This window comes from Simochromis diagramma, unplaced genomic scaffold (genome assembly GCF_900408965.1).
Source record: "Simochromis diagramma unplaced genomic scaffold, fSimDia1.1 OVJJ01000680.1, whole genome shotgun sequence".
Lineage (NCBI taxonomy): Eukaryota > Metazoa > Chordata > Actinopteri > Cichliformes > Cichlidae > Simochromis > Simochromis diagramma.
The window spans coordinates 415,695-435,055 of record NW_024387470.1 but is presented as its reverse complement, the minus strand read 5'-3'; the positions used below and the strand labels follow the sequence as shown (position 1 = coordinate 435,055).

The 19,361-nt window shown below is 40.6% G+C and overlaps 1 long non-coding RNA gene across 1 annotated transcript; it reads right to left on the bottom strand.

Moving 5' to 3' along the window:
- Positions 1-13,672: 13,672 nt before the first annotated feature.
- LOC120723517 lies at positions 13,673-15,131 on the bottom strand. Its single transcript, XR_005693762.1, has 2 exons — positions 15,087-15,131; positions 13,673-14,904 (listed from the first exon to the last, which is right to left on the bottom strand). It is a non-coding gene; the product is annotated as an uncharacterized LOC120723517 (long non-coding RNA).
- Between the last annotated feature and the right edge of the window lie 4,230 nt (positions 15,132-19,361).

The following is a 19,361-nucleotide window of genomic DNA, read 5'->3' as shown; positions in this document are numbered from 1 at the left end:
ACTTCCTGTTTAATTCACATACATGAAAAGATAAGATGAAATTACACTAAATCAGACGATTTCATCCGTTTTGCCCTCTGGTAATCATCTGTGATTTCAGGTCTTGATATAGTGAAGATAGTATGCTCCATTTGTCCACTGATCACCGTAACACAGACCACCACTAATTGAATATATTACAGTTTTGTTCAAAATTGTAATATATTCATTCCAGATACCCAATGGCTGGTTGCATCTAATCTGCTGCGCAGATCCAGACAAACGTTTTTAAGGATTATATAACATTTAACATGTAAGAGATAAGGGGAAATTATCTGCACTATCATGTAGTGGAGAAAAAAAACTAATGTAAACATGGGGGAGCTCAGGCAACAGGTTTGTAAGAGAGACACAACTGGCTTTTTAGATGTACTAATTTTGACACACCTCCCACTTTTTTGGGGGAGGGGGGGAATTGGCTGAACAGAAACTAACTGTATGAAACATACTGACAGGTCTGGTTGTTGGCTCACTGCTGTAACTTTGATGGTCTTGCTACAACATGCAATGGAATCTATGACTGGCTTTCCCAAACCATTTAGAAATCTTGCTTTTCATCTCATTCACACGTCTGTTTGGGAGGAAAAAGAACACTTCCAAACAGACAGTAGTTCAGACTATTTGACATTAGGATGTTTGTCCTTTGGCTCGGTCTTCCAAACTCCAGCATCCTTTTTAGTTTTCCTGCTCAGTACACACATTTGCAACTAACTCTGAAGAGGACCTTTTAGAAGTTCCTTTATTTTCTCTTGTATTATAATAGTGGTTTGTAATGAGGTCACTGTATGTACAGTTTTTATGAACCATAACTCATCCTTAGGGGTGCTCATACACTTTGTCCAGTCTTGATCTGAATGATTTCAGATTTGAGATCATAGACTCTTAATGTGGTCATTTCAGTAACACTCCATAAATGCCTTAACTGAAAAAAGAGATCTTGAAGGGAGCATACATTGTTCTAAATCCTGTATATACATTTGAGAATTGATGTTGACTTTAAAGACGTGTAAGCTGTCAATTCGATAAGCACAGATGCTCCATCTCCTCTTTGATTTGGAGGATGGGTCATCCATGTCTCCCAAATGTTGATTTCAAATTTGAATTTGTGGGGATTATATCATTTTATATCATGTTAGTTCTTTTACATCTTTTTATTTAACTTTGAGCAGTGCTGTTTGATTAAACATTTATTCCATTTATTAAACATACAGTTTCAATCATGTTATTACACACATTGCATTTGTACCTATGATAGAGTTGAGCATACAGTCTAATGAAGGTTAAAAGCATCGTTCAGCGCTATGTCTGAATTGATATATTGATGAAATGACTTGTATGCTGTGAATTAAGGCCTAACATGCTTACATACACATAGACATTAAGTATAATTTCTAGGGTAAAGGTGAAAGACATCTTGCTTTGTCTCTGCTTAGCAACTAGTGATCTGGGGTCTACAGGAAACATCTGGAGGGGCCAGACAACCATATAGGGAAAAATGCTGTTGAACACGGAAACTTGTTGAACTGTCGTTAATTATAACCTATATATGTGATGTTTTGTCTGACGTGAGAAGGGGCGTTAACCCTGACATAATAAAACCATGCTGAAAGTATGTTTTGACGGAAGATCGGTGTTGACAATATAAAGCTGTGCATCTTTCCACACGTGTTTAATAAAATCATTGTTTTGACACACTTGGACCAGTAGTCGTTTGTCTCACACCTCAATCATGAATCGGGACAAATTGAAGACAGGACAAAGACAAGCTGTGGAAGGGAGCCAGAGATTAATAACAACTAAAGATTAAATGTAGAGTGGTGTGTAAACAAATGGCGAGTAAAAAAGGTAAGTGAAGAAACACTCAGTGCATCATGTGATTCATGAAACCTCCACTCTACCCACTTAAGTTCTATACAGCTTAATCACTGACAAACTCATTACTTGGAATTTAGATCATAATCACAGTCATAGACTTTTTCCTAAGATAGATCTCTTCCTCTTTTCCTCTCACCCATCTTAATCATGAAGCCACTTCCTCTGCAAACCACTAAGGCTTTCCTCTTTGCTTACTGTCACATCAGTCCAAATCTCACTGACACACTTGTAGAAACACTGGTGAACAAAGAAAGATTAGTGGTCATTTTGAGGCAGTGAAAAAGAATTGATTAGATACAGAGGGATTTCACCTCTGGTCACAGAGCGTGGAGAAATCCAGAAGATTGGAAGGATTTCACAACACAGAAATATCCAAAATTACACAGCACTGAAAAATAATCTCTAGACACGCAGTGTAATTATAGCAAAACACAGGCTTTCCCAAACAGAGTCACAAGTGTGCATCAAAACATATGTGGGAAAAAACTTTCCTTGTAAAGAAAGTGATTCACCATCTGTGTTAGTCAGATTCTCAGTGTTGGATGTTGTGTGGCTGGCTGTTCCTACAGCTGGAGCGATAGGAATATTTCAACAAACAGGGATAAAGGTGAAAAGGAAACATTGAATAATAATGCTGAAGTCACTCAGACAAAAATAACTGTCCTCGGGGCTAATACAAAATCACAATCATTGTGCATGTGAAACAGAGAGAAATAGGTTAGGGTTACACTTTATTCATGCTGCATGAGCGTGTTCAGCTGCACGGAAGAATAAGAGTAAATAACTGACAATGTGAAGTAATGCTCTACTTTAATCTGGTTTTCAATTATTCAAAAAAAAAAAAAATCACTAGGAATCATTACAAAAACAGTAAAAGGCAGTGATTTCTCTCAAATAACAACTTTTATTTCATTCAGACTGACCATCTTTAACTGTGTCATCAACCCCCAAAGGCCCATACTGATCCTGAAATACGCGATCAGATAATTAAAGCACATTTCACTGGGTGCCTTAAATGTGGCTGTGCTCAGATTTTAAGCGTTATCTTAGTTCAGTGCGATCTTTCACGCTCAAGGGGGATTTGCCCGTCATAATAAGGGCAGAGTTGAGCAATGAGGTGCATAATTGAGCAGGTTGTTGAGAGGGAGAACAGGATTCATGTATTCTTGAAATCTAAAAAAGGTTAATTATGTCATTTTCCAGGCAACAGAAAGTGAAACATGCATCAGCATTGAGTTATGGTTGAGTGAGAGGTGGGCTGATACTCGTGCAATTCTGATCTTAGTCTTTTGAGAACCACATGCAAAAAGTATGTTTTAAACAACCAATAATATATATATATATATATATATTTTTTTAATCTTAACAGCCAACTCTAAAAGTAAATAAATATTAAAACTGCATTTCCTCTAATGGTCACTTGAGTCTGTTAAAATGTTCAACTTTAAGGGAGAAATTAACAAAATACGTTTTGGTCAGTGGGGCTATTTTTGCTCTTCATAACAACTGGGGACAAACTTTCCACTAAATACATTTACTATGCTAATAATTTACAGGCATAGATGGGAAAAAACGACTAATAGTACCTACAAAAGAATTTGTAGTTTGTAACCGTATTTTGTGTTTATCCGGAGAGGGCACATCTGGTTACAGAGTACAAAGTACAAAAAGTGTTTCTGCACTTTAATGATACAGACACATGGTGTTGTGAGTCTAGAGTTGATTCCAAAGACAACAGCAAGTGTCCAGAGTGGACTAGGTCAGAGGTGTGTTTGTGTGTTGTGTTTAAAAAGTTGAGAGGGTGAGAAGTCAGCAGTCTAGACCAGTTATGTCCTGGGGAGAAGTAGTTGTTCTGCACAGAAGGAGATGAGTAACAAAGTTTCTAAGTACTCGTTTTAACTGTAAATAGCACAACATGTGACTTAGACTGGACTCAAAAAGAGGAATGCAGTTACCTTTAAGGGAAACATTGATTTTTAAAGGGCCACAATGAAACCCGCTGCAACCAGAGTGTTTTTTGAGAGGGATGAGTTAGTGAGACGCAACCATAGATTTTACACTTGCATCGCATTACACACATGCATGCTGGTTAGTGCTGAGTAATTACCAAAGTCAAGCACAAACCACTTGAACTTGGAAGTTATGATACAGATAATTCCATTTAAAATGGTCCAAAATTCACTGACACAGTTAAAAGGCCCATTTTACTAAAATAGTAATGAAGGTTAAGCCTAGCAGTCAGTGTTCAGCAACAGCTTTTAGTCAGAGCAGCTAAACCCACAAATTTATGTCTTTACTTAAAAAAAAAAAAAAAAAATCACCCTCGTGAATGTTATGAAAGGCGAAATTAGCTACAGAGCCCAAGATTTGTGTGCATCTTTTACCATAGTGTGTCACTTTAACCCCTTAAGTCCTCGACTATAAAATTACCATAAAATTCCTTTTTTTTTTTTTTAATGGAGAGTTTATGAACCATTAAAAATTCGTGAAAACAATAATTAAAATAATCAAAATAATTATTATTTTGATTTATGATTTCTGGAATGACATCTGGAATGTTTTTTTAAATGGTTAAAAATATATTGTGCAAGTTATTTAGGTTTCATCGGGGGAACAAATTCACACTGATGATGTACGAGTCTAAAAAACTCACAAATAACTCTATGTAGCGCAAATTATACATTAGGTATTATGGTCCTAACGGTCCAGATGCAACAAATCACTTTTCGGGCCAGCCTGAAGTTGTCACGGCGAGTGACACGAGCCCTGTGGGAATTAAAGGAGGATCCAAACGCAGGCACTTGTAAAGGTGTGAGGGTGGTTTATTAAACACAAAAATAAAAATGGACAAAAGGCGAACGGAACAAAGACTAAACTATACTGGGAACAAACTGACTACAGAACACGAACCTGAACCTGAACATGAATGAGAGTGAGCAGAAACAGATGGCGGTTGACAGCAGGGGAAACACACAGATGAAGCAGGGTGGATACACAGACGGACCAGCAACTACAATGACAGAAGACGCGACTTAAATACACACAGAGAAACACAGGGAGATGACACACAGGTGGGGGACACAGCTGGGAGTAATCAACAAGACGAGACAAGAGGTAAAACTGAACACACTCACATGAGACGCAGACCTTCAGAATAAAACAGGAAATAAGAACACTACACAAGGACGCAGACCAGACACAGAACTAAACCCACACAAAACATGAGAACACAAACCCTGTGAACAAAACCTCAAACCAGAACCACAGTAATAAAATCTATCGTAAATAATCAAAACACCAGAGAACCCCAAAATACTCCATAATGCAAAAATAAACCCAAAACATAATAAACTCAGAATGCTGGGTCGAACCGACCCAGAATCGTGACACAAGTGGCTAATCAAGGAGTTGTGCTCTATTTTGCATATATTACACGGTCAGTTAAATAATACAGGTAAACAGTCTATCCAACATTGTAATCCTTATACTTTTAGATCAGACATTATTATTATTATTATCATAATCTTCAAGAAAATAATGAAAGAGTGAATATCTGAATATAAGAAATGGGGAACATATATGCACAAAAAACAATAATAATGCTTAAAAAAAAACCAGACTGCTGATTTATGTGAGATTTATAAAAACACTAAAGCAAACCTTTGGTTTCCATCTTTTGAGGTGGGAAAAAAAAAACAAAAACAACAAAAAAAAAAAAACCAGCTGACGACTTCATTATTGTCTCGTATTACCTATTACACAACACTGTCCCAGAGCTGTGTTCTACAAGCTCCTCCCCCGTCTGCTCTTCCTGTGCTGCAGGTCTGAACATATTGAGATTCACTCTAACGTTATTGCAATGCTACCTCCTCTCACCTGCTCTGCTTCACTGAGAGCCACACTTAGTCAGCTCTCCACTGTTCTGTCTGAGAGTTTATTCCAGCCGGATGAAAATGTCAAATGCTCCTTATGTCTCTAGCGCTGACTTTAGCCAGGACAAAAGTACAGACGCATTTGTGTCAGTTTATTATACACAAATATGTGTTATGTAAGAGTTGCTTAAATACCATAAAAATGCATTACTCTTGTATTCCGCGTGGCCTCTAGGACTGAACAACAGGACTGAAGTGATTTCAGAGGTTGTGATACCCCCCAGCTCCCACCCTATACGAATAACATCACTAAATGGAACAATAACAAGTTCCTACTTTGCAATTTTTTGGACTTGGCACACGTTTAATCACTTTCTCCTTGGATGTTAGGTCCAAGAAAGCTACAGTAATGGCATCAAAAACTGCAGTTCTTATGAATGGAAAAGTTCAGCGTATCCTGAACATTTGACTCAGTAACCTGTAACAGACTGTCAGTTTTTACAGTGTCCTCCAGAGTAAATAGACCAAGCATTGTCTAAGCAAAGGACGAGAGGCATGGGCGAGCCTACTCATCCACTTGGGCCTGCTGATCTTGGCCATCGTTTACAGGTCTCGAAGAGAGGCTACCACCAGTCTGTGAGACACAGAGAGCAGCAGGTCTATTTTCCGGGCCACGGTGTCCCTCAAAATATTTTACGTGTACTCGAACGTAATACGCTTTGGTGATCGCGCCGCAAGACAAACAAGACAAGCTGGAGCTGCTGGGGAGGCTGGAGCTGGAGAAGACAAACTTGCTGCCATAAGAGAGGTGTGGGACAAGATGTCAAAGAGGATGCCCGTCATGTACGATCCTAGTCCCGAGGTGATGGTGGACGAGCACGATTCCTTCCAAAGGTATAGTATAATAATAATAATAATAATAATAATAATAATACAAAACTCTCATGGTCCTGGTGAGTGGCTACATTTTTCCACCGTTTCGTTGAGTCCACCTCTGGGCACACTCATCAACACACCTGTCATACTCACATGATTGTGATCTGGGATATTCAAGCAGCAATATTTAAGACCAGCACACAAAACTATTCTTGGCTAATTCGTCTGCTAACCTACGCTAGTGTTAGGCCATCTTTGCTTCTTGCGATTTATCATATACTTGTAAACTTATATTCTTCTCCTTGTGTTCTAGCAGCTTCACAGATCCATCATACTCCACCTTTGCAGTTATTTTACTCATGAAGAAACACTCTCTTCCCGCCTGGACACTCACCCAGCCAACAGTGCCTCCCCCCAGGGACTCTACACCTGCTACTCACGTAAGCCATAGGAAACCATTTGATACATCTCTTCCAGTCTAACCTCTCTCTCCCTCAGTTTCAGAGACCCTCATTCAAGTTTCACACGCTACATACGATTCCCTTGAGTAGTTTTTTCTTGTGTTTATGAATAAAGTCTTGTTAACCTCAGTCCCTGCTTTTTCTGTCTGAATCTGTGTTAATACACCTCAGTGCATGGAATCATACTTGTTATTAATCTCTGTCTCTCATCCACAGCATGTCTTTATCCTGTTTTCCTTCTCTCACCCCAACCGGTCGCGGCAGATGTAAATAAATCACCTGCTACACTGGACAGCATCTGTCTCCTGCCCTTCTTCAGCCACTTTGGCAAAAAAATGCTAATTCATAGGCAGAATGTGAGAGACAATATAAATCAATAGCTGGGGTGCTCTTAAGTGTTTAAGCTATCACTTATACTGACCCACCTAAAATCCACAAACATAAGGAGAACACGAAAAACTGTGTAAAGATCTGACGTTTAGCTATGTTTGGATTTGATAAAATTAAAATTAAAAATGAAATTAAAAAACTAAAATCAGACATAAATGGGACATTTCATCCTCTCTCTCTCCCTTCTGTTAATTAACCAGCATCACAGACACACATGTGCACACACTTGACTCTTTTTCTCCCGGTGTTTGGCCAGAGGCGGTAAAATGACTCCTTTGATGTTGCCGTCAACTGTCCGAGCAGGCAGCAGCTCTTTGAACCTGCCGCTTCAGCAGTCAATCACTGATTCTAAAATGGCGGCTCGTTACATAACCTTACAACCTAATGATGCTGTTTTAACCTACTGATAACAGGAGAACTAACTGCAGCTTCCCTAACAGACTCAGAAACACTTAGCACCTTAGCATATGCTACTTCCGGTAGGGAAACTTCTGTAAGGCGCTTCGTTTCCGGTGTGACAGTCGCGTCTTGTTTACGGTCGGGTTTTGCAAAAAAAGTCAACCAAATGGACGAATCAAGCAGCGATTTACATTTCTCAAGATGTCTTGAGCATTTACCTGTAGATGATGTTCATCGACTTGTCGATACTTTTGCCCCTCGCTTCAGAGCAAAATAGAGAAAGGATAGTGATTGAAATTTTATATTTCTCAGTATTTGTATATATATACTATAGTGTTCTCTCGTTTATCGTGGGTGTTATGTTTTAAAAATAACCAGCAATAGGTGAAATCCCCAAAGTAGCCAACTTTATTTTTTTACAATTATTTTATATGTTTTAAGGCTGTAAAACCCCTCACTACACACTTTATACACTTTTCTCAGGCAGGCATCGACATTTTCCCACTTTTCTCTCTCGTTTAAACACTCTCTGTCAATAGAAAATTGTACTTAGTAGTCAATATAAGCTTTTAATGATATAAGTTTACATGTGATAGAATACTGCATGATGACCTTTTTATGACTTAGACTGTTGTCCACTATAAGATTTGTTTCTGTTTTATAAATTCTTTCCCACAGCGATAATAGCTGAACAAGCAGTTTCACTCCCACCAGGAAGAGGAGAGCTGGACACTCTTATCTGCGCTCCCTAACAAGAAGAGGGGTCGCGTCCTTCAGAATCACACACACACACACACACACATACACCTAACATACGCACATACATACGTACCAACATTCCTCTGTCTATTCACTATTGTATTACTTTTGTATATAAATAAAGATCAGGGCAGTGGCAGAGGGCGAGCCCTCACTCTCGTGCGAGTGCTCTGTGACTGCCCTTGCATGCAAGTAAAACTTATAATCCGGTGCGCCGTATGGTCCCAGAAGTCCAACGTTTTTTGTGCAATGGTTATCTTCCTCTGCCTTTTGGGTGCCTATGACGGTGCAAAACGTTTCGTCGACATTGTTTTTGTTGGGGAGAAAACTTACAAACATACAGTACAGCACTTCAGAGTCACACTGCTAGCGATTGATGTAGTGATTCTGTACTGTACAGGAGAGACGGCATGGAGGAGGCTGCAAAGGTGAACCGCGTTATAGCGAGGGACCACTGTAATTGTGAAGATAAGTCACAACATACCCTTCGTAAATACTAATATATAGAGACCCTTACCCACAATCATTCATGTATTTTTTATATCCTGTGGCTTTTTTTCACGGTTTGTTGACATGCTGTGTAGGTGTGCACTTGACCAGCTGATATCGACATAACGGGAAACATCTGGCTTTGACTATTGTACACCTGTATTTTGAATACTGGACATTTCCCTGTTTAAATCATAAGAACTGTCACTATACAGAGATGTGCTTCTGAATGTGGACGATGTGTCTTCTGATTTTGTAATACAGTTTTGCTTGTGTTGAGTGATGTAAACAACCAATCGATCTACATGCTTCAAAGGTCAAAATTAATTTTTTTTTTTTTATGACACAGCAATGGTGAGTGTTCCCACCTCCTGCTCTTTGTAACTTAATGCGATCTTTCCGTTTTCGTATTTTGGACATGATTTTGGAGCCCACCTTCGCAGTAGCGATTGACCGCAAAGTAAAGCTACCGAAAATGTACAACCCTTCATCCGGTCTTAAAACAGGAAGTTAGCATTTTCTCGTGCACAGGGTCTATAAAACAACACAAACTGTAGTATACAGTCATTTGAAACATATTCATTTCACACTGGGCTTATAGTAGTGCTAGCCGTTAGCATTAGGTTGTTAGGATTAGCTCATCAAACACTCCTTTTAAATACTAAAATTGTAACTTTTCACTAAAAAAGCAACTATTGTGTTACTTTAATATGACTTATACTTCGACTGGCTTTATAAGTCACTATCAACAACTCGGTAAATCACTCAAACAGCATATAGATATTTCATTTCAGAGCAGAGAAGCAGCACTCACCAGCAGCAGATGGGGATGGAGTGGGCGGAGATGCAGGAGTGAGCCAGACACCAAAAATAAGTGACGTTCACGGGTAGTGGGAAATTATGGCATTACACAAAATGGGCATTGTCAAAAATGCCCATTTTGTGTAATGCCATTGTGTAATGCATCCTCCTGAGGCCGCATTTGTAGGCTGATTACGTCACAGCGATGCGACGAAGGCTGTCCAAATTCATAGACTCCTCCGAATGCAGCCGACAAATTCGTCCTCCTTTTCCCCGAATTTTAAGGATGATAGCTAGCTGGGAGCTCGTGGGTCACTAGAGCCGGGGAGAATGGCAAACTCCCAAGACATCATTTTCAGATGACCGCGGTCTTTGGCTACTCAGGTTAAACATAATATAAAAGTCACTTAGATAATCTAAAAATGTTATTGTTTGGCTTTTTTCAGTGTTTTATTTGTTCATGAGTAAATCGGTTTGGCTGAGATTAAAGTTATTAGATTAGATTGGTTAGATTGACTTTTATTCAGCTGTGTGAAAACCAAACAGAAAACTGATTAAACTGAAGTGTGAGATGGTCGAGAATTTATGCCAGTGTCCTGTTATATTTTAGATAGCAAGGAGCAGACGGCCGAGTTTGTTAAACTACACCGAGACAGCGGTGACGCAAATCTGAAGGCTAGACCGACCAACTTCACAGCCGTTTATTTCCGGCCTACCCGACCTTCTGAGGACCCGGCCCTCATAGACTGCAAAGGACGGGTCCTCAGGAGGATGCAGCCTATGAATTTGGACATACCTAATCTAATGTATGTCATTTTAGCCATGAGCTTCCCAAATACAAGCAGTATATTAAATGCCCGACCAGAGAGGAGAGGACATTAGACCACTGTTACAGCACGATCAGCGGGGCCTATCGCGCGGTGCCGCGCGCTTCACTCGGACTTTCTGACCACGCCATGATCCACCTAATCCCCGCGTACAGACAGAGGCTGAAGCTCTCCAAACCTGTCGTGAGGACAAAAAAACTGTGGAGCAACGAGGCTGTGGAGGAGCTTCGCACGTGTTTGGAGACCACAGACTGGGACACAATGAAGGCTGCTTCTAACAGCTTGGACGAGTTTACGGACACTGTCACCTCCTATATCCACTTCTGTGAGGACAGCATTGTGCCATCACGCACCAGGGTGAGTTATAACAATGACAAACCCTGGTTTACTCCTAAACTCAAAAAGCTGTGGCTGGAAAAGAGAAAGGCGTTCAGAAGCGGAGACAGGGACTGCTACAGAGAGGCCAAGTACAGGTTCACTAAAGAAGTGGACATTGCTAAACATCAGCACTCTGAGAAGATGCAGCAGCAGATCTCAGAGAATGACTCGGCCTCTGTGTGGAAAGGTTTTAGGAATATCACCAACTACAAGCCTAAAACCCCCCACTCCACTGACGACTTGCTCTTAGCCAACACCCTAAACGACTTCTACTGCCGTTTTGACGAGCCATCAGGCAGCCTTCACACCTCCAACAGCCCCAACAATAGAGACACTTTGGACACTAATTCCCCCACCTCTCCCCCCTCCATAGAGCCATCACCACCTTCAAACCGTTCACCTACAACACCCCCCTCCTCACCCCACACAAAAGAGGATTTCACACCACCTCCTCCCACCACAACTCTTCATATTCATGAAGCAGATGTGAGGAAGCAGTTTAAGAACCTGAATGCTCGGAAAGCTCCCGGCCCAGACGGCGTGTCTCCTGCCACCCTCAGACACTGTGCAAACGAGCTGGCCCCAGTGTTTTCTGGCATTTTCAACTCTTCACTGCAGGCATGTCATGTGCCTGCCTGCTTCAAGTCCTCTACCATAATCCCTGTCCCCAAGAAACCTAGGATCACTGGACTAAATGACTACAGACCCGTGGCTCTGACATCTGTGGTCATGAAGTCATTTGAGCGCCTAGTTCTCTCCCATCTCAAGACCCTCACGGCCCCCCTCCTGGATCCCCTACAGTTTGCATATAGAGCCAACAGGTCTGTAGACGACGCCATCAACATGGCCCTACACTTCATCCTTCAGCATCTGGACTCCCCAGGAACCTACGCCAGGATCCTGTTTGTGGACTTCAGCTCTGCCTTCAACACCATCCTTCCAGACCATCTCCGAGGCAAGCTTTCCCAGATGAATGTGCCTGATCCCATCTGCCGGTGGATCACTGACTTCCTGACGGACAGGAAGCAGCATGTGAGGCTGGGAAAGAATGTCTCGGACTCCCGGACCATCAGCACCGGCTCCCCTCAGGGCTGTGTTCTTTCTCCTCTGCTCTTCTCCCTGTACACCAACTGCTGCACCTCCACCCACCAGTCTGTCAAGCTAATCAAGTTTGCAGATGACACCACCGTTATTGGGCTCATCTCGGACGGGGATGAGTCTGCCTACAGGAGGGAGGTTGAACGTCTGGTGTCCTGGTGCAGCCACAACAACCTGGTGCTGAATGCCCAGAAGACAGTGGAGATTATTGTGGACTTCAGGAAGCACACAGCCCCACTCCCCCCCATCATCCTGACTGACACCCCCATCACCTCTGTGGACTCATTCCGCTTCCTGGGTACCACCATCACCCAGGACCTGAAGTGGGAGCCCACCATCACCTCCGTCATCAAGAAAGCCCAGCAGAGGATGTACTTCCTGAGGCAGCTGAAGAAATTCAACCTGCCAACACGGACGATGATGCAGTTCTACACTGCTATCATCGAGTCCATCCTCACCTCCTCCATCACCGTGTGGTACGCTGGAGCCACTATCAGGGACAAACAGAGACTACAGCGTGTTGTGCGCTCTGCTGAGAAGGTGATTGGCTGCAGACTCCCATCCCTGCAGGACCTGTACACCTCCAGGACATTGCGGCGTGCAGCTCGGATCTCAGCTGACCCTTCTCACCCTGGACACAGTCTGTTTGACCTGCTCCCCTCAGGCAGGAGGCTCCGGTCCATTCGCACCAGAACCTCTCGCCATAAGAACAGTTTCTTCCCCTCTGCTGTTGGACACATGAACAATAACCATATGACTGTCCCCGCCACTATCACATGACCCTACGCTGTGTCACTGCATCATTCCATGTTTGGCACTGATCACCACCTGCACTAATGTATATATCTTTCTATATATCTTTCTACGTAGCACTCTTAATTCTTATTCTCATGTATATATCTCATGTATATCTCATGCACATATCTTTCTACGTAGCACTTTTAATTCTTATTCTTATTTTTATATCTTTATGACACTATGTTTACACTGAAGCACCGCAGCAATTTCCTAATGTTGTAAACCTGCTCAACATTTGGCAATAAACCCCTTTCTGATTCTGATTCTGATTTAACCCTCTGGGCTCTATGGTGGCCATTTGTGGCCACTTCACTTTTTTCAACCATTTTCGCTGTGTTAATGCAAATGTAATGAAACTTCCCAAGGGTCTAGATTTTTTTGAGATTTATTCATTTTTAACTTCAGCTCCTTAAATATATCAAATTGCTCCTCTTGGCTCTATCGTGGCCATTTTTGGCCAATTGAAACCCATTATAACCACCTTTTTTGATTCCTTGTTATTGACAGTACTAAATCATGCAATTAAAGTAAAACTGCTTTCATTCTGAACTCAACACATGAAAATTGTAGTTTTTAAATGGGGTTTTTTTTTCGTTTTTTTTTTTTTTTAACCAAATTACATCATTTGCCCATTTTTGGCCAAACAAGCAATTTCATGTAATATTCTTAGTTTCCAATAGGGGCGTTTGATGGCTTACCACACTCCAATGGACCAAATGAATGACACAGTTTTGACAGGTTTGATCTTAAGGATCTAATAGTTTGTGTTTGTGAATGACATTGCAGCCCAAACATATTTGCAAGCTAGACTGGAATAAATTATGATGTATCAAATATTACATAGGGTGCAGTGAATTTCTGTTGATGCAGGTTATTGAGCTTTGAGGTTCCCAGTCAAACTTAGCTTTGAAGCACATGCTAAAAGCACTTTTACTCCTGTGCTTTTCATAAAAAGATACCATACCCAAAATATAAAACTCTCAAAAAAACCCACAACCCAATCACAGGACATTTTGCAGAATTCAAACAACAACAAACACTGTTTGTAAACGTGTCCTGGAGTTTATGTAGGTGCAGACAGTGCTACTTCTGTAAGTAAGCCTAACAACTCCCAAATCATTTATTCTGGCAATATGGCAAGAAGGTCATCACTGCTTCAAGCACTGTCTATATGATCTGGTCAGAGAGCAAGCACAGGAAGCAGTCCTCTGCTCTTGAAGAAAAGACATCTGACCAAGATGAAGAAACTTCCTCTCCAATCTCCAAAGAGGGTGACCACATTACCACTGATGATGAGTACTAGCCAGTGCCTGAATCCTCTTCTTTGATGGGGATTGGGGTTAGGGGGCACGGAGGTGGAGGCCAAGCAGCTGATGGAAAAGAATGCAGGAGCTTTTTCTGAGAACGAGGAGCCGGCGACTGAGTGGATCCCTCATGAAAGGAAAACCATGTGGGTCCCGCTACTGAAGAGATACTGCTCTACAATCCAGTAGCAGCCTGAGATCTACCTTTCACTTTTTTATAACAAAGGAGATCTTTTAGCTCAGGGTTCATACGCCTTTTTCAGGGTCAAATTCAAGCACTTTTTAAGCACTTTCAAGGTCCCTTTTCAAGCTTTTCCATTGAGTCCCAAAAGGTAGCAGGCATCAGGGTGAGCATGGCCAAAACAACAAACAAAAACTCTAGAAATGAAATGCAGCTGACTTACCTTCACAGAAAACCCCAAACAAAAATTACAGGTGTCTTACCTGCCTCCCTAACCAAAAACAGGAGAAAATGTTCCCAAAGAAAAATGGCTTCTCACCCCTACAGCTACCGAGTAAAAACAAAAGTATCAACAACCTATTTACATCTATATACAACAACCTATTTACATCTATATACAACAACCTATTTACATCGATATACAACAACCTATTTACATCGATATACAACAACTATTTACATCGATATACAACAACTATTTACATCGATATACAACAACTATTTACATCGATAACGATATACAACAACCTATTTACAACACAGGGAGAAATCACAACCATGACAAACTGAAACACAGGGCTTAAATACACAGAGGGAGCAATCAGGGAATGGACAACAGGAGGGAAACACAGCTGGGGCAAATCAGAACTGACGAGACAAGGAAGCGTAATCTGAACACACTGAGATAAGACAGACCTTCAAGGTAAAACAGGAAACATAACAGTCACGCCTAAAACAAAACACTGACAACATCGAATCGTAACATTTGGTTTTTTAAATTAATTCCCAATAAAACTGTTTTATTGCTACATTGCTGTCTGTATTATTGCTGAAGTCCTAAATGATCACCTTTAAAGTGTTTGTGCTAATAACATCATGTACACTCAGACAGGAGAACAGCACTGATTGGGAGAGGCTTTGAACAGATCACATAGTTAAATTCAACATATGAGACATTAAGAATGCACAAGCATCTACTTAAAATCTATTGAATTTATCATTTGTGATATTATTATGTACAATTCCAATGTATTTTGTTCATCTCCCTTAAATAAACAGGCAGCCTTAAAGTATGAAATATTCATATACAAATACACATATAAATGTGTCTACTCTCTCAGTGGCTGATAGTGCCCCACAGGCCTCAGTGTGAGCTTGAAGACATTTATAATGTTTAAGTAGTTTAATGTGTCGGTGCTGACGATAAACAGATTTTGAATGAAAGCTGGGGAACTTCGGTAGCAGAGAAACAAGTGGCTATTCTTTGTGACCATATGGATCTGTCCCTCATATTACCATTATTTCACCCAAAGGCACCAAGTTAATACTCAAAAAAGCTGCAGCAATACACACAAATATAAACAGTACTTGGGGACAACTTTGCTTTTAGCCTCTAACCCTCTGGGGTCCAGGGTATAACTTTTGACTACTTTTGATTTGGCCTCTATATTTCACCTTTAAAAACTGTTTATCTTGCCAATCTGTTATTTTCTCATTTTGACATACTGTATAAGCACAATTTATCTAAATTCAGACAAAATTTAAATTCCGACTAGAAAGTGATATTTTTGACTGTAAAAACCACAAGCATGTTTAACAAATCATTTTCATAACTTAAAATGCAAACTAAAATTGTACATTTTTAAAAAAATATGCACACGTTTTGCAAACCACAAAGTTATATGGTACTATTTACCTAAAAATGCAGCCAAGGCTCAGAAGTTTTTTATATAACCCTTTAAATCTATTTACAGAACCATCAGGTGTTCTGCATCAAATAAGAAGGCACACAAATTATTTATGCAACTCCAAAAAATAGTTTGTGTCCACTATAACACAGATGAGAACAGCACAGGGATAAACCTGCAGGTCTGACAGCAGGTGTGTCACTCAGGGTTTACACTGCAATCTGCCTTTGGTGGCTTTTTTGCAGCAACTGTGACGTTCACTAGTAGAACTGACACACAAAACAAAACAACGATTACACTACACACTAACTACACAAGACAACACCAAACATGTTAAACCTCACAAATCTTTCACATATCAAAACTCTCTCTCTGTTTCGCTCACTCTCTCTCGCAGGTCACTCCTAAAACTTCCCCCTCTTCCCAAACAACGAAATGCCACATGTTGCCATATCATTTTTTGATTGGTCGACATGGTACATTTTTCCACCAATAGGGAAGGAGTGTTTTTTCTTTTTTCACTCACAAGCAAAGCGTGTTTGCTGGCGCTCTCCTTAGAAAACACCGTTTTAACAGTTTCTTCCCAGAGTGAACGCCACTGTTTTATTCAGAAAAAAACAAAAAACATCGGGTTTACGTGGCCTATCAACACAATTTGAAAACTGGTATATAGTTTGAAGTCCGCACGTTCAACCCAAGCTGAAATGGAGACTCTGGGTCCATCGACCCCAGAGGGTTAATCAGAAAGCCTTAAGTTGGCTAGTTATGTATCGGGCTAATGTTTAAAGCTTTCACTTGAGTAAATTAAGTTCACAGCATATTCCATAATAGCGCTGCCATACTGCATCACACAGTGCATTTCAATCATTTCTCCAGCGAGTTTGATAGCTAACAAAATAATAATCACAATTTTTAAAAATAGCATGCTTAACGTACACGTACTGGAAAATTATTTACTAGGATTCACCTGTCATGCGACTAGAGAGCGCAAACTCCGCCATTGTCGTTTTCCATCAAACACTCATTAAAACAGCAACCTACAGGTTTGTTAGCCAGTGTTGCCAACTCCTTAGTAAGGAAAATCACTATTGACTGTCCTAAAAGACGGTAAATGACGTCATCGCCTAATTTGCATAGTTGGTCATGCAAATGTAATTGTAACCTATGTTGTTGAAGAGAGAAATAACATCTTGGAAGAGACATAAAGTGAGTAAAAAACATCCTAAATGCACTATCCTCCACCTGTGAGGTGCACCATGCCAAAGCACTGCTGCTTGTTGAGAGTAAGAGCGATACGCGTTTTCACGTCAAAAAGTTGACGTAAATAAGTCTCCAATAACAACAGAAAAAGTCGCCAGATTTGTCGCTGGTCGCTTTTTAGAAAAAAAGTCGAAAGAGAGGAAGCCTGGAAGCAAGAAGCAATCCTGGACTACAATAGGCACAAATACAGCTTGGATATCTTAGAGAGGATGTTGGCACCTTGAGTTATTGAAGGAAAACTAACTGATGGCTGCTGGCTCTTTTCTCCAATCTCCTGGATGTCTTGGGATACGATGTCTTTGTCCCGTCTTCACAGAAGTGGGGGAGTCCTATAAAACCTACAAATGAAGAGCGATCCTGGAACAGCTGGGGCACATGCTGGTGACCTCAGCAACTGCAAGATGGCCTTGTCCCCAATTCTCAGCCACTTCTGTCATTGATCTCAAGATACAGTAGACTGAACCAGAGTGTGACCCACACCCCACCAACAAAATGACAAGAAGGTGCAAAAGGCGCACCTCCAGGATTGGACCAGCAGCCACTTGCTCCAGCTGTGGAAAGTGTGCCTACAAAAACCACTCTACTGTGGTTTGCACATCTTGCTGCTAATGAGGATGCACACAGAAGCACACACACTGAAACATAAATTTTGATCATTTCAGTGGTTATTTGGTCATTAACTTGCCTTTCTGGTAGTGATGGGTCGGTTGCGAACGAAATGGCTCTTAGAGCCGGTTCTTTACGTTGGCCCCTAGAGACAAAGCACGTACAAACTCCAAAACACTTGCAAACTCCAAAGCACATGCAAACTCCAAAACACATGCAAATTCCAAAACACTTGCAAACTAAAAAACACATGCAAACTCCAAAACACGTACAAACTCCAAAACACTTGCAAACTCCAAAACACATGCAAACTCCAAAACACTTGCAAACTAAAAAACACATGCAAACTCCAAAACACGTACAAACTCCAAAACACTTGCAAAATCCAAAACACGTACAAACTCCAAAACACTTGCAAAATCCAAAACACTTGCAAACTCAAAAACACATGCAAACTCCAAAACACGTACAAACTCCAAAACACATGCAAACTCCAAAACACGTACAAACTCCAAAACACTTGCAAAATCCAAAACACGTACAAACTCCAAAACACTTGCAAAATCCAAAACACTTGCAAACTAAAAAACACATGCAAACTCCAAAACACGTACAAACTCCAAAACACATGCAAACTCCAAAACACTTGCAAACTCCAAAACACTTGCAAACTCCAAAACACCACGGAAGTGCTCCAGGACGCTAGGGGCAGTGTTGAGCTCGATTTGCAAAATAAACAGCAAGTTTGTCTGTATGGGACGGTCTAGTCTCCGTCGCGCTTCCCAGGTTGCCTAGCAACCATGATACTAACCGCTGGAAACGTGTCATACAACTTGGTTTGACAGAAATGAGGGAGAACATATTTTGTTCATTTGTTTGTTTGTTTGTTTCTACAAGAGCTTTGTGTGATTTGATAAGTATCTGAGGCTGAGACCACAGGACAGTAAAACATGATTTTTGGGCTTCATTTCTGTACTGAACAGTTATTTCAAGATTAGTTAGTAAATAAGAATTAGCTGATGTTGTTCATGAGACTAAAGTCATATCACTTTGGTAATGTAAATATAATATGGCCAATATTATAGTTATTATATTAATCATTATTAGCTATTACAGCAGTGAACATGAACTCTGTGTCAAATACTGAGCTTCAGTACAGATTCAAGTTGCAGTTATTTATATGTCTTATCACCTTAAATCTTCACTCAAAGACAAGTATCTTTGACAGTGCATATATAGGTGTATCATATATAAGAGACA